The following is a 10,000-nucleotide window of genomic DNA, read 5'->3' on the forward strand; positions in this document are numbered from 1 at the left end:
GAGGGTGGGATGGGTGTTTTTATCGCTTGCCATTTCCCTGCCTGAGATGCTCTTTCTCCTTCTCTCTCTCTCTCTCTCTCTCTCTCTCTCTCTCTCTCTCTCTCTCTCTCTCTCTCGCTCATTTCCATTCAAGGCCTCTCTATCTATCGGTCAGTCCCTCGCTCAACCTCTCTCTCTCTCTCTCTCTCTCTCTCTCTCTCTCTCTCTCTCTCTCTCTCTCTACGTTGGAAGGAGTATGTTTGCGGAGCGCGTGTGAGAGCAATATTGTACTTTTTTCCTAGTTTATTCTTGTAATTGGGTTTAATATAGCTAGGTGAAGCTGTTGTAAAGGGTTTGTTGTTGGCTTTTGTATTATTTGGGGTGGTTTTTGAGATCGACCAGCGGCCGCTGGTCGGTGCGCCTGAGGCATGGTGGCGTTCGGCGATCTGAGCCGAATGCACGGCTTCAAGATCTCCCCGACTTTTCCGTGCTCGGTTGAGGACTGCGGTTTGGCAGTAGGAGAGGTGGTCGGGTATAGCAGTATTATGTCCGCAGCTCGGATGAACGGAGCAGTCATGATTTTTATTGACAGCGTAGCGAAAGCAAACAAAGTAGCGGAGACCGGCATCGTGGTTACGAATTCCTTTGTGTCAGTATCTCCGCTAACTACACCTGCGACAAGGGTCACCATCTCCAACATCCCCCCGTTTAACGGGGATGAAGTGTTGATCAGGGAGTTGTCAAGGCACGGGAAAATTGTGTCGGCTATAAGGAAGTTGCCGTCGGGTTTCAAGTCTCCTCTGATGAGACATGTCGTGGGTTACAGACGGCATGTTCATATGATTTTAAATAAGAAAGATGCTGAACTGAATTTAGTTTTCAGTATAAAAGTGAATGATTTTGATTATGCAGTGTTTTTCAACTCTGGCACTCTGAAATGTTTTGGATGCGGGAGGGAGGGGCATCTCGTGAGAACTTGCTCTGAGAAAACCCCTGCCCACAGTGTCAGAGGAGACCAACAGGGAGCTGGAGGGGCCCCTGACTGAGGAGGAGGTGTTTGCTGCCTTGCAGAGTGTATAGGGGGGTAAGGCCCCCGGCATCGATGGGTTTCCCTCTGAATTCTACAGAGTTTTCAGGGCTGAACTTAAGGAAGACATAATGGTTTTTTTTCTCAGAGAGCTTTGAGGACTCCTCTCTCCCACAGAGCTGCAGGAGGGCTGTGCTCACTCTACTGCCCAAGAAAGGAGACCTGCAGGAGATCAAGAACTGGAGGCCCGTCTCACTTCTGTGCAAAGATTATAAGCTGCTTTCAAAAGTCCTGTCCAACCGGCTGAAGAAGGTGATGGACCAGCTCATTCACCAGTCTCAGACTTACTGTGTGCCCGGCAGGTCCATTGTTGACAATGTGTCACTTATTAGAGATATTTTGGAAGTCTCCAGTTCTTTGGGTTTAGATACTGGTCTGGTTTCTTTAGACCAGGTAAAAGCTTTTGATCGGGTTGAGCACCGCTACCTTTGGAAAGTTTTACAAAGGTACGGCCTCAGCCCGGGTCTGATAGCTAAGATGAAGGTCCTGTATGAGGACATTGAGAGTGTGCTAAAGATAAATGGTGGTCTGTGTAAACCTTTTAAAACAGAAAGAGGTATTCGACAAGGCTGCTCCATGTCTGGTATGTTGTATTCACTGTCTATAGAACCCATGTTGCACAATGTTCGTGTTTTTATTGATGGCCTGTTTTTACCTGATATTAGTTCAAATTTCATTTCATCAGCCTATGCAGATGACATCATCATTTTTATCAAAAATCAGGAGGACATTTATAAATTAGGCAAGATTGTTGATACATTTGGGAAGATCTCAGCTGCCAAAGTGAACTGGGCCAAGAGTGAAGCGCTGGCAGTTGGGAGGTGGTCTGCGGGTCTGCCGGGGGAGCTGGAAGAGGGGGGGGGGTTAAATACCTGGGGATTCATCTGGGGGATGAACAGAGTGAAAGGAAGAACTGGGAGGGTGCCTTGGAGAAGGTGGAGGGGAAGCTGGCTAAGTGGAGGTGGCTGCTTCCCCACATGTCCTACAGAGGAAGGGTCCTAATTATTAATAATCATGTAGCGTCCACCTTGTGGCACGGACTGAAATGTTTAGAACCCCCTGCTGGGCTCTTGCAAAAAGTGCAAACAGTAATTTTAAACTTTTTCTGGGACAAGTTGCATTGGGTTCCTCAGTGTGTATTATATCTTCCAAAGAAGAGGGGGGCAGGGGTTAGTTCACCTGGGGAGCAGAGCGGCGGCTTTCTGGCTGCAGTTCACCCAGCGGTACCTCTTGGGGCATGATGATGTGGTCTGGAGACAGGTAACAGGCATAATTTTAAGGAAGATAGCTGGCCTCTTCTTAGACAAATCTTTGTTTTTATTGAATTGTGATTTTTTTTCGTGTGTGTAGTTTGCCTCCTTTTTATCGTGGTGTTTTCAAAGCATGGACACTTTTTAAATGGAACAGAATGGGGCACGCTGCGTCTCTGTTCTGGCTCCTGGAGGAGCCCCTGGTGTGTGGGGCTCGGCTCGACGTGCAAGATGGCAGCAGCCCTGGCCTCACTCAGCGCCTGCGCTCCACTGGGGTGGTCAAGCTGAGGCAGGTGGTGGACGTGGCAGGGCCCGGGCTACACAACCCTGAGGCTGTGGCTTCTCTCCTGGGTCTGAGTTCCAGCCGGCACACCAGATACATCATGAACCAATGGATTAGCAGACTGACCAGAGAGGAGCAAGAGATGCTGAGGGACTACTTCAGCTGGGCGGATGTACCAGACGAAGGGGATCCGTTTCCAGAGCTCGGACGGTCGGTGGACCAGACCGGACTGGTGAATATGGGCCTTTCCAAGTCCAGGATGGATTTACAGTAACTTTCAGGGAAAAGCATATATATGTACTGTGTGGTGGCTACACACAAACACAAACTGAGCAATAGGAGGGACACGATGTGGAAGGAGAGGCTGCAGGGTCGTGTTCCTGTATGGAGGCTCCTTTACAAGCCTCCCCTAAACAAAAGAACAGGAGACCTTCAGTGGAGGATCCTGCAAGGGGCTCTGGCTGTGGATAGTTTCATTGGAAAAATCAACCCAACGGTGTCCGAGAACTGTCCATTCTGTGAAAATACTGAGACTATAGTCCATTGATATTTGGAGTGTCACAGACTGAGAGCCCTTTTACATATTTTAAAAACAGTGTTTTTAAATTGTGGAGAGGTTTGGTCAGAATCTACTTTTATCTTTGGTGCTGGTTACGATAAGGAAAATTTTAAAAAAATGGTGTTTGTTGAATTTTGTGGTTGGGCAAGCCAAAATGGCTGTTTACAAAAGCAGGAAGAACCAGGTAGCGGGCGAGGCAGGCCTTGGGCTGGCAGAGATGTTTGGGGTCCTGGTGAAGGCCAGAGTCAGGGTGGACTTCAGGTACCACTCATTAATGGGCACAATGGAAGTGTTCAGGGACTTATGGTGCTTCACCTCAGCAGTATGCACTGTGCAGGAGGGGAAGATAATTTTTAACTCTCTGTTTTAATGTGTGTTGATTTATTAATTATTGCTGTATGATCTTAAGTTTTTTTTGTCTGTGTTTAAAAGGGGATTATTGAAGAAAGAAACGCTCTCTCTCTCTCTGTCTACAAATCAGTCTCTAAATTGTTAATTGTTACTTTCACATGTTTTTGTTTACTCTGATCAGTCAGCCCATCAGTGTTTACTGTAATATCTGTAGATTTTGTTGTGAATTGTGGTGAGTAACTAAGTTGAATTCCCTCTCCATTCAACCTGCTCTCACAGAAATCTGTGAACTGACCACGGGCGCTTAACTCAAAATCCATGGTGGCCTCACGGAATCACTTAAATTGTCTGTGATATGCCCGCGGAATTTGCTCCAATACTTAATTAATGACACTCATATTCCGTGGCACACACACAGATCCCCGTCTCAACGATGATATATATATATATATACACGTGTAGAAACTTTGCACAAAAAGTAAGGAAATTTGTGTTTGGTCGATTATTTCTCTGTGGTTACAATGCTTTTTGGCAATACAACTTATACCGTTGGAAAGCCTGTATAGTTCCCTTTCAAATGGTGCCCCATTTATAAGGAACATGAACTTGTGGGATGAGCAGCAGAGCTGAGTATGTGGGTTGCGCCCATGAAAGATTTGCCAAATCGTCTCTGCCAATGCCAGACAGCTTATTCTGCCATTGACTCGTTTGGTGTTTGGTGGATTGGATGATTGAAGTTTGAAGAAAAAAGAGCCTAAGTAGCGTGTGGAAGAACCATACACAGCCACAACAGGCTGGCACCTCCTCCTCATGCTGGTTACGCACTGCTGTGGGATGGCATCCCATTCTTCAACCAGCATTTATCGCAAGTCAGCCAACGTGATTGTTTGGTCACTCTGGCACAAACAGCACGCCCATGCTGATCCCACAAGTTTTCAATGGGGTTGAGGTCAGGACTGCTAGCAGGCCATTCCATCCTCTCCACTCTCACATTCTGGAGGTAGTCTCTGATAAACCCCGCCCTGTGGGGGCGAGCGTTGACATCTTGGAGGATAGAGTTCGGTCCCAGACTGTGGCGATATGGGATTGCCACTGGTTGCAGAATCTCATGTCTTTATCTCTCTGCATTGAGATTGCCTCAAATGATGACAAGCCATGACATACACATTTATACATATATAGGCCTATATTTTTTTTTTTCTTCTTTTTTTGCTTCGTGGAGGTCTGATTGTCTCTGTATATATATTAAATAAATATACATATATATATATATATATACATACGTACATATTTATTTATTTAGTTATTTTATACGGAGACCACCAGACCTCCTCGAAGCAACGAAAGTGGTCTCTTAAATTCAAGATGGGTGGGCAAGAATAGGGATATAGTGCCGTCAATATGAATTTCATTCATAGAATCTCCAAGAGGATGATGAATGGTCAGATACAGATGTTGTTATAACAATAATTTATATATGTAACGAGAAAGGATATAATGTTAACGCCTAGTAAATAAAGGCTACATGGTTATAATAATTTAAATATAATTAACTTATAAAGCATATAACGAGACAACGAGACAATCTAGTTGTGGGCCAGCAGAGGCTGTATTTTAACCAAATTCGGACTATATACATATAATAGTCTAACTCTTTATACATGTCAAATGTATGGAATGCTGTAGGCCTACGTATAGGCTAGTTTTTTATATTATAAATATTTAAATATTGTCTGGTTATACCTGAACCACATTCCCCATCGAAAAAGTACACAGTGTTAGTTGGTGTTACAACCCTCTTCGTTGATTTGATTGGTGGAAGTGGATTGTCAATAGTCAGATACAGACCTTGTTGGAACGATAATAGCTACATGGTCTACTTATAATATTATACCTAAATAATTGCATCGATAATATATATTTTGATATTTAATTTAAGCCAATGCATTTCAAAAGGGAGACTATTTTCGACTTCAGAAGGGGGGGAGTGCTGCGCAGGATTCGTCAATACCACAATCCTATGGTGGTTGCCATCAGCCGCCCCCTTCCACACCAAGCTCATTGATTTAACGAGACAGGGTAATTTGAATAAATTAATCAAGTTATCATGTGTGAGAGGTCATTCCTCCTACTTAGTGTGCTTCCTATTTATGTCAAGAGTACCCCTACTGTCCACAAGCACCCCCCCCCCCCCTCCCCATATGGATATGGAGAATTGTTGCCACGTCCCTGTGGTGGTACTCATATATATGAAAGAGGACATTTAAATATACTACAATGATCAATTAGGAGGCCAAAGCCCTAAAGGAAGTGATGCAATAGGTGACTGAGGCGAGGACATTAACAAGTAAGCTATGGACCTGGAATCTCTTTTAGATCAAAGATAGCTTCAAAGGACGCATACGATTAACTGGAGGGCTCCAGCCCTACAAGAAAGACTCACACAGCATCATCAAATGCCATTGAAATGCATTGGCAACAAGCCGTTGCTGGAAATTAATCTTAATTAGTTGACGAGAGATAGAATCGTTGTCCATTAGACCTTCAACCAGGGCGTATCTTGGGATTACTCTGTGAAAATTGTGGGTCTCTTGAAAAAAGCCAGCCCTAACCCTAACCTTAACCGTAAACCTAACCCTAACCCTAAACCTCAGACCCCCCCCTCCCCGCCCTGGGTCAGAGAGGGCCAAGTTTCGGTGTTGGGGTCCCAGTTAGGCCCTAAAATAAGGTAGTCAAGTTTCAGGGTGGTAGGACCTTCCTATCTCAAAAACTGTCTTTCTACCACATTCTGATCCACTAGGTTTTGCAGGCGACACTTCTGAGATTTTTGATCCAAAAAAACAGTCCAATTTTTTTTCTGCAAGGGCTAGAACTTCAAATCTCAGATATGTCGTTTTCGGGACCTTGGGAAATATGTGTATACATTTTGGCATCTCTAGCTATCTGAAAAGGCGGGAAAAGGGGCGTGGCCTCCAACAGTAAGGTAAATGTGCATAATTCAGGTTAGTTTCTGGTCCCCATTTTTGGTGGGATGGAGGCATAAAATTTGTGCCTTAAGGTGTGTAGATACAGCTGGCCTGTGGACAAGTTTCTGAAGCATGGGGTCAAAAGGTCAAAATGAGCAGGCAACACGGCCCTTATGAGATAACAAAAAGTGAATGTGAATTTCTCTCATAACTTTTTGTCATTATTAAAGAGAGGCCTGATTCTCAGATATGCATGTTGGATGGCTAGCGTGTAGGTCTGGGAAGAACTTCAGGCCAAAATCTTGCAAGCGAGCTGCTGGGTGAGGTGCAACGAGATGGAGCACTTGCTGAATAATTTCTTGTAGGGCTGGAATCCTTGATAATCGATTTAATCGAGTTGATAATCGTATGCGTCCTTTGAGATCCCTGTTGATATAAAAGAGACTCCAGATCTATAGCTTACTTGTTACCTCGACTCAGAAATTACCTATTGCATCACTTCCTTTGGGGCTTCGGCCTCCTAATTGATCATTGTAGTATATTTGAATGCCCTCTTTCATAGATATGACACCACCACCACTGGGACGTTGCAACAATTCTCCATATCCATATGGGGAAGGGGGGGGGGGGTTGCTTGTGGACACACTAGACATAAATAGGAACCTTACAATGAGCATTTCAAACACCAGAAATAGACAATACACACTCAGGGGGAGGAATGACCTCTCACACATGATATCTCAATGAATTATTTCAAATAACCCTGCCTTGTTAAATCAATGAGCTTGATGGTTTGCTTTCACGAATATGTTATAGGCTGTGTCACTACCAAATATGTCCGTGCGCTTCTCTCAGAGTGACGTAACTAGCCACCAGACAGTGATTAAAAATAAGTCAAGTGGATTACAAAAGTAACTTATTAATTGCCAAGTCCAAACTGTGGAAAATTGAAAGATATGGGGGGAGGTCGATGGCAACCACCATAGCAACCATGATTTTAGTTAAAATGCAGCCTCTGCTGGGCCACAACTAGATCGTCTCATTATCTCGTTATTTATAAGTTAATTATATTTTAATTATTATCACCATGTAGCCTTTATTTTCTTGCCGTTATCATTACATCCTTTCTCATTACATCAATATCAATTATTGTTATAACGAGATCTGTATCTGACCATTGACCATCCTCTTCGGAAATTCTCTGAATTAAATTCTATGATTGAAATTCATATCAACGGTATGGCACTATATCCCTATTCTCGAACACCCATCTTGAATTGAATAGACCAGAATAGACCGAGGAGGTCTGGCAGTCTCTGTATATGATAAATAAATAAATGTAAACATTTATGTTTGTATATATATATACTATTTATAGATATTTATTTTTATTTTTATTTGTTCTATACGGACACACCAGACCTCCTCGAAGCAACAAAATAAATGAATGAATATAAAGGACTATATACTGTATGTATGGATATGTATGTGTATGAATTCATATATATATAGATATAAATACACATACATATTTATGTATAATTATTTATTTCGTTATATATAATTATTTATTCCGTGTATATGGAGACCACCAGACCTCCTCGAAGCATCGGAAATGGTCTATTAAATTCAAGATGGGTGCATTGGTGAGAATAGGGATATAGTGCTAGCCTGGTTCTACCAGACTCTCGTACTTCACTTCATTTCATTTAATTTGTACAGAGAGTCTGGACCTAATCAATTGACAAACGTTAACTCACTTGAAGGCGGGTGTCTGTTGAAGTCTAAAATGATTGGATCTGCCCAGTGCCACTCTGGATCTGCCATAACCAATCGCTAACGTTTGGTTGAGACGTATGTCATGCGCCGGGAATCACGCGCAGGTTGAACACAAACCAAACACCTTGCGCGTCTGCACGAACATGTCCGTCAACGACAGCTGCAGGTTTTGTTCGTCGAATTTAATTTATCAGGGAAAAATTGCACATTGTAAATCAACTACCGACCTACAACAACAACTCAAACTGGCGTACGACTTCATCGTCATTGTTCTCAGACACGCCCTCTGTTCGCTGATTGGTGGCCGCTGTGGCGGCACAAGAAAACCAAATTACATACAGCAGGTCCAGACCTAGTACTGAAGGGAAATTCAAATTGAGCGGAAGTACTTAGGCGGGCGGAGCCAGGCTAATATAGTGCCATACCGTCAATATGAATTTCATTCATATATATATATATATATATATATATATGGTAATTTCACGGATCCCTGGGAGACCAGGTTGACTCGGTCGTAAACACGGGGATCTGTGTGTGTGCCACGGAATATGGGTGTCATTAACTTGCATTGAATCAAATTCCATTGGCATATCACGGGCAATTTGAGTGATTCAGTGAGGCCACCACAGATTTTGCGATAAGCACCCGTGCTCGACTCGGTTGTTGTGACGGGGATCTGTGTATGTGCCACAGAATAAGAGTGCCATTAACTTGCATTGGAGCTAAATCTGTGGCCATATCACGGAAATTGGCGTGTTTCCGAGAGGATTACAAGGATTTTGAGTCTAGCGTCCTTGCTCATTTCGCGAATTCCTGGGAGACCAGGTTGCCCCATTCTTTCCTCAGCCTTTATCACCTTTCCATTCCTCCGTCCGTCTCTCGATTTTTCTCTTTCACTCTATCTTTGCCTCCTCAGCTAAATACGCTATATCACGCTAATCTCTCTTTGAAACACTCCTTTTCCATGCCATCGTTCTTCTCTCCATCTTTTTCTAGAAATGCTGAACTGTGAAGCTTTTTGATGTTTTTACTCTTTTTTCTGAATTTACTAATGCCCTTTAATCATTCGCCCCTCACATCGACAAAGAGGACCAGAATCTGGAAGCCACGGCAACCAGAGAGGGAGAGGGAGACGGAGAGAGAGAGAGAGAGAGAGAGAGAGAGAGAGAGAGAGAGAGAGAGAGAGAGAGAGAGAGAGAGAGAGAGGCGGGTCAATGGTTTTCAGATTTAGGAAAACTGACTTACTGATCATTTAAAACAGTCACATTCACAGGCTGTCTTAAAATAAGAGAATAATTTAGAATTTGCCTCGAAAAATGAGAAATATTGATACTTAGTTTTATTTTTTGCTCAATTTTGTCATATTTTTTGTATTTAATTGTTTTAATCCTGTTACACTCTTCCACAGTGGGGAATGTACATTATGGGTGACAAACGAAGGGTCGTCTCGGAAGAATTGCTTATTTTCCGGAGGAATGAAGAAAGACAATGACGGTTAAATATTTGCTCCCCAAACCAAGGTCTGTTCTGTAAACAAAATTACTTTTGATAAATCTCTTGCAGTTCCTCTAGTTCCAGAGCCATACAAATGAGCTGCATGAGCATATTTACCGTCAATGGTCTTTTCTATCCGGTTATTAATGGCAAGAGGTTCCATAGGCATGGTAGCGAAAGGCAACTATGCATTTTGAGAAACAACTAGTTTCATTTTGTACCATAACCTAAAACTTTAGTCTTTTGATTTTC

Source organism: Gadus chalcogrammus, chromosome 20, assembly GCF_026213295.1.
Source record: "Gadus chalcogrammus isolate NIFS_2021 chromosome 20, NIFS_Gcha_1.0, whole genome shotgun sequence".
Lineage (NCBI taxonomy): Eukaryota > Metazoa > Chordata > Actinopteri > Gadiformes > Gadidae > Gadus > Gadus chalcogrammus.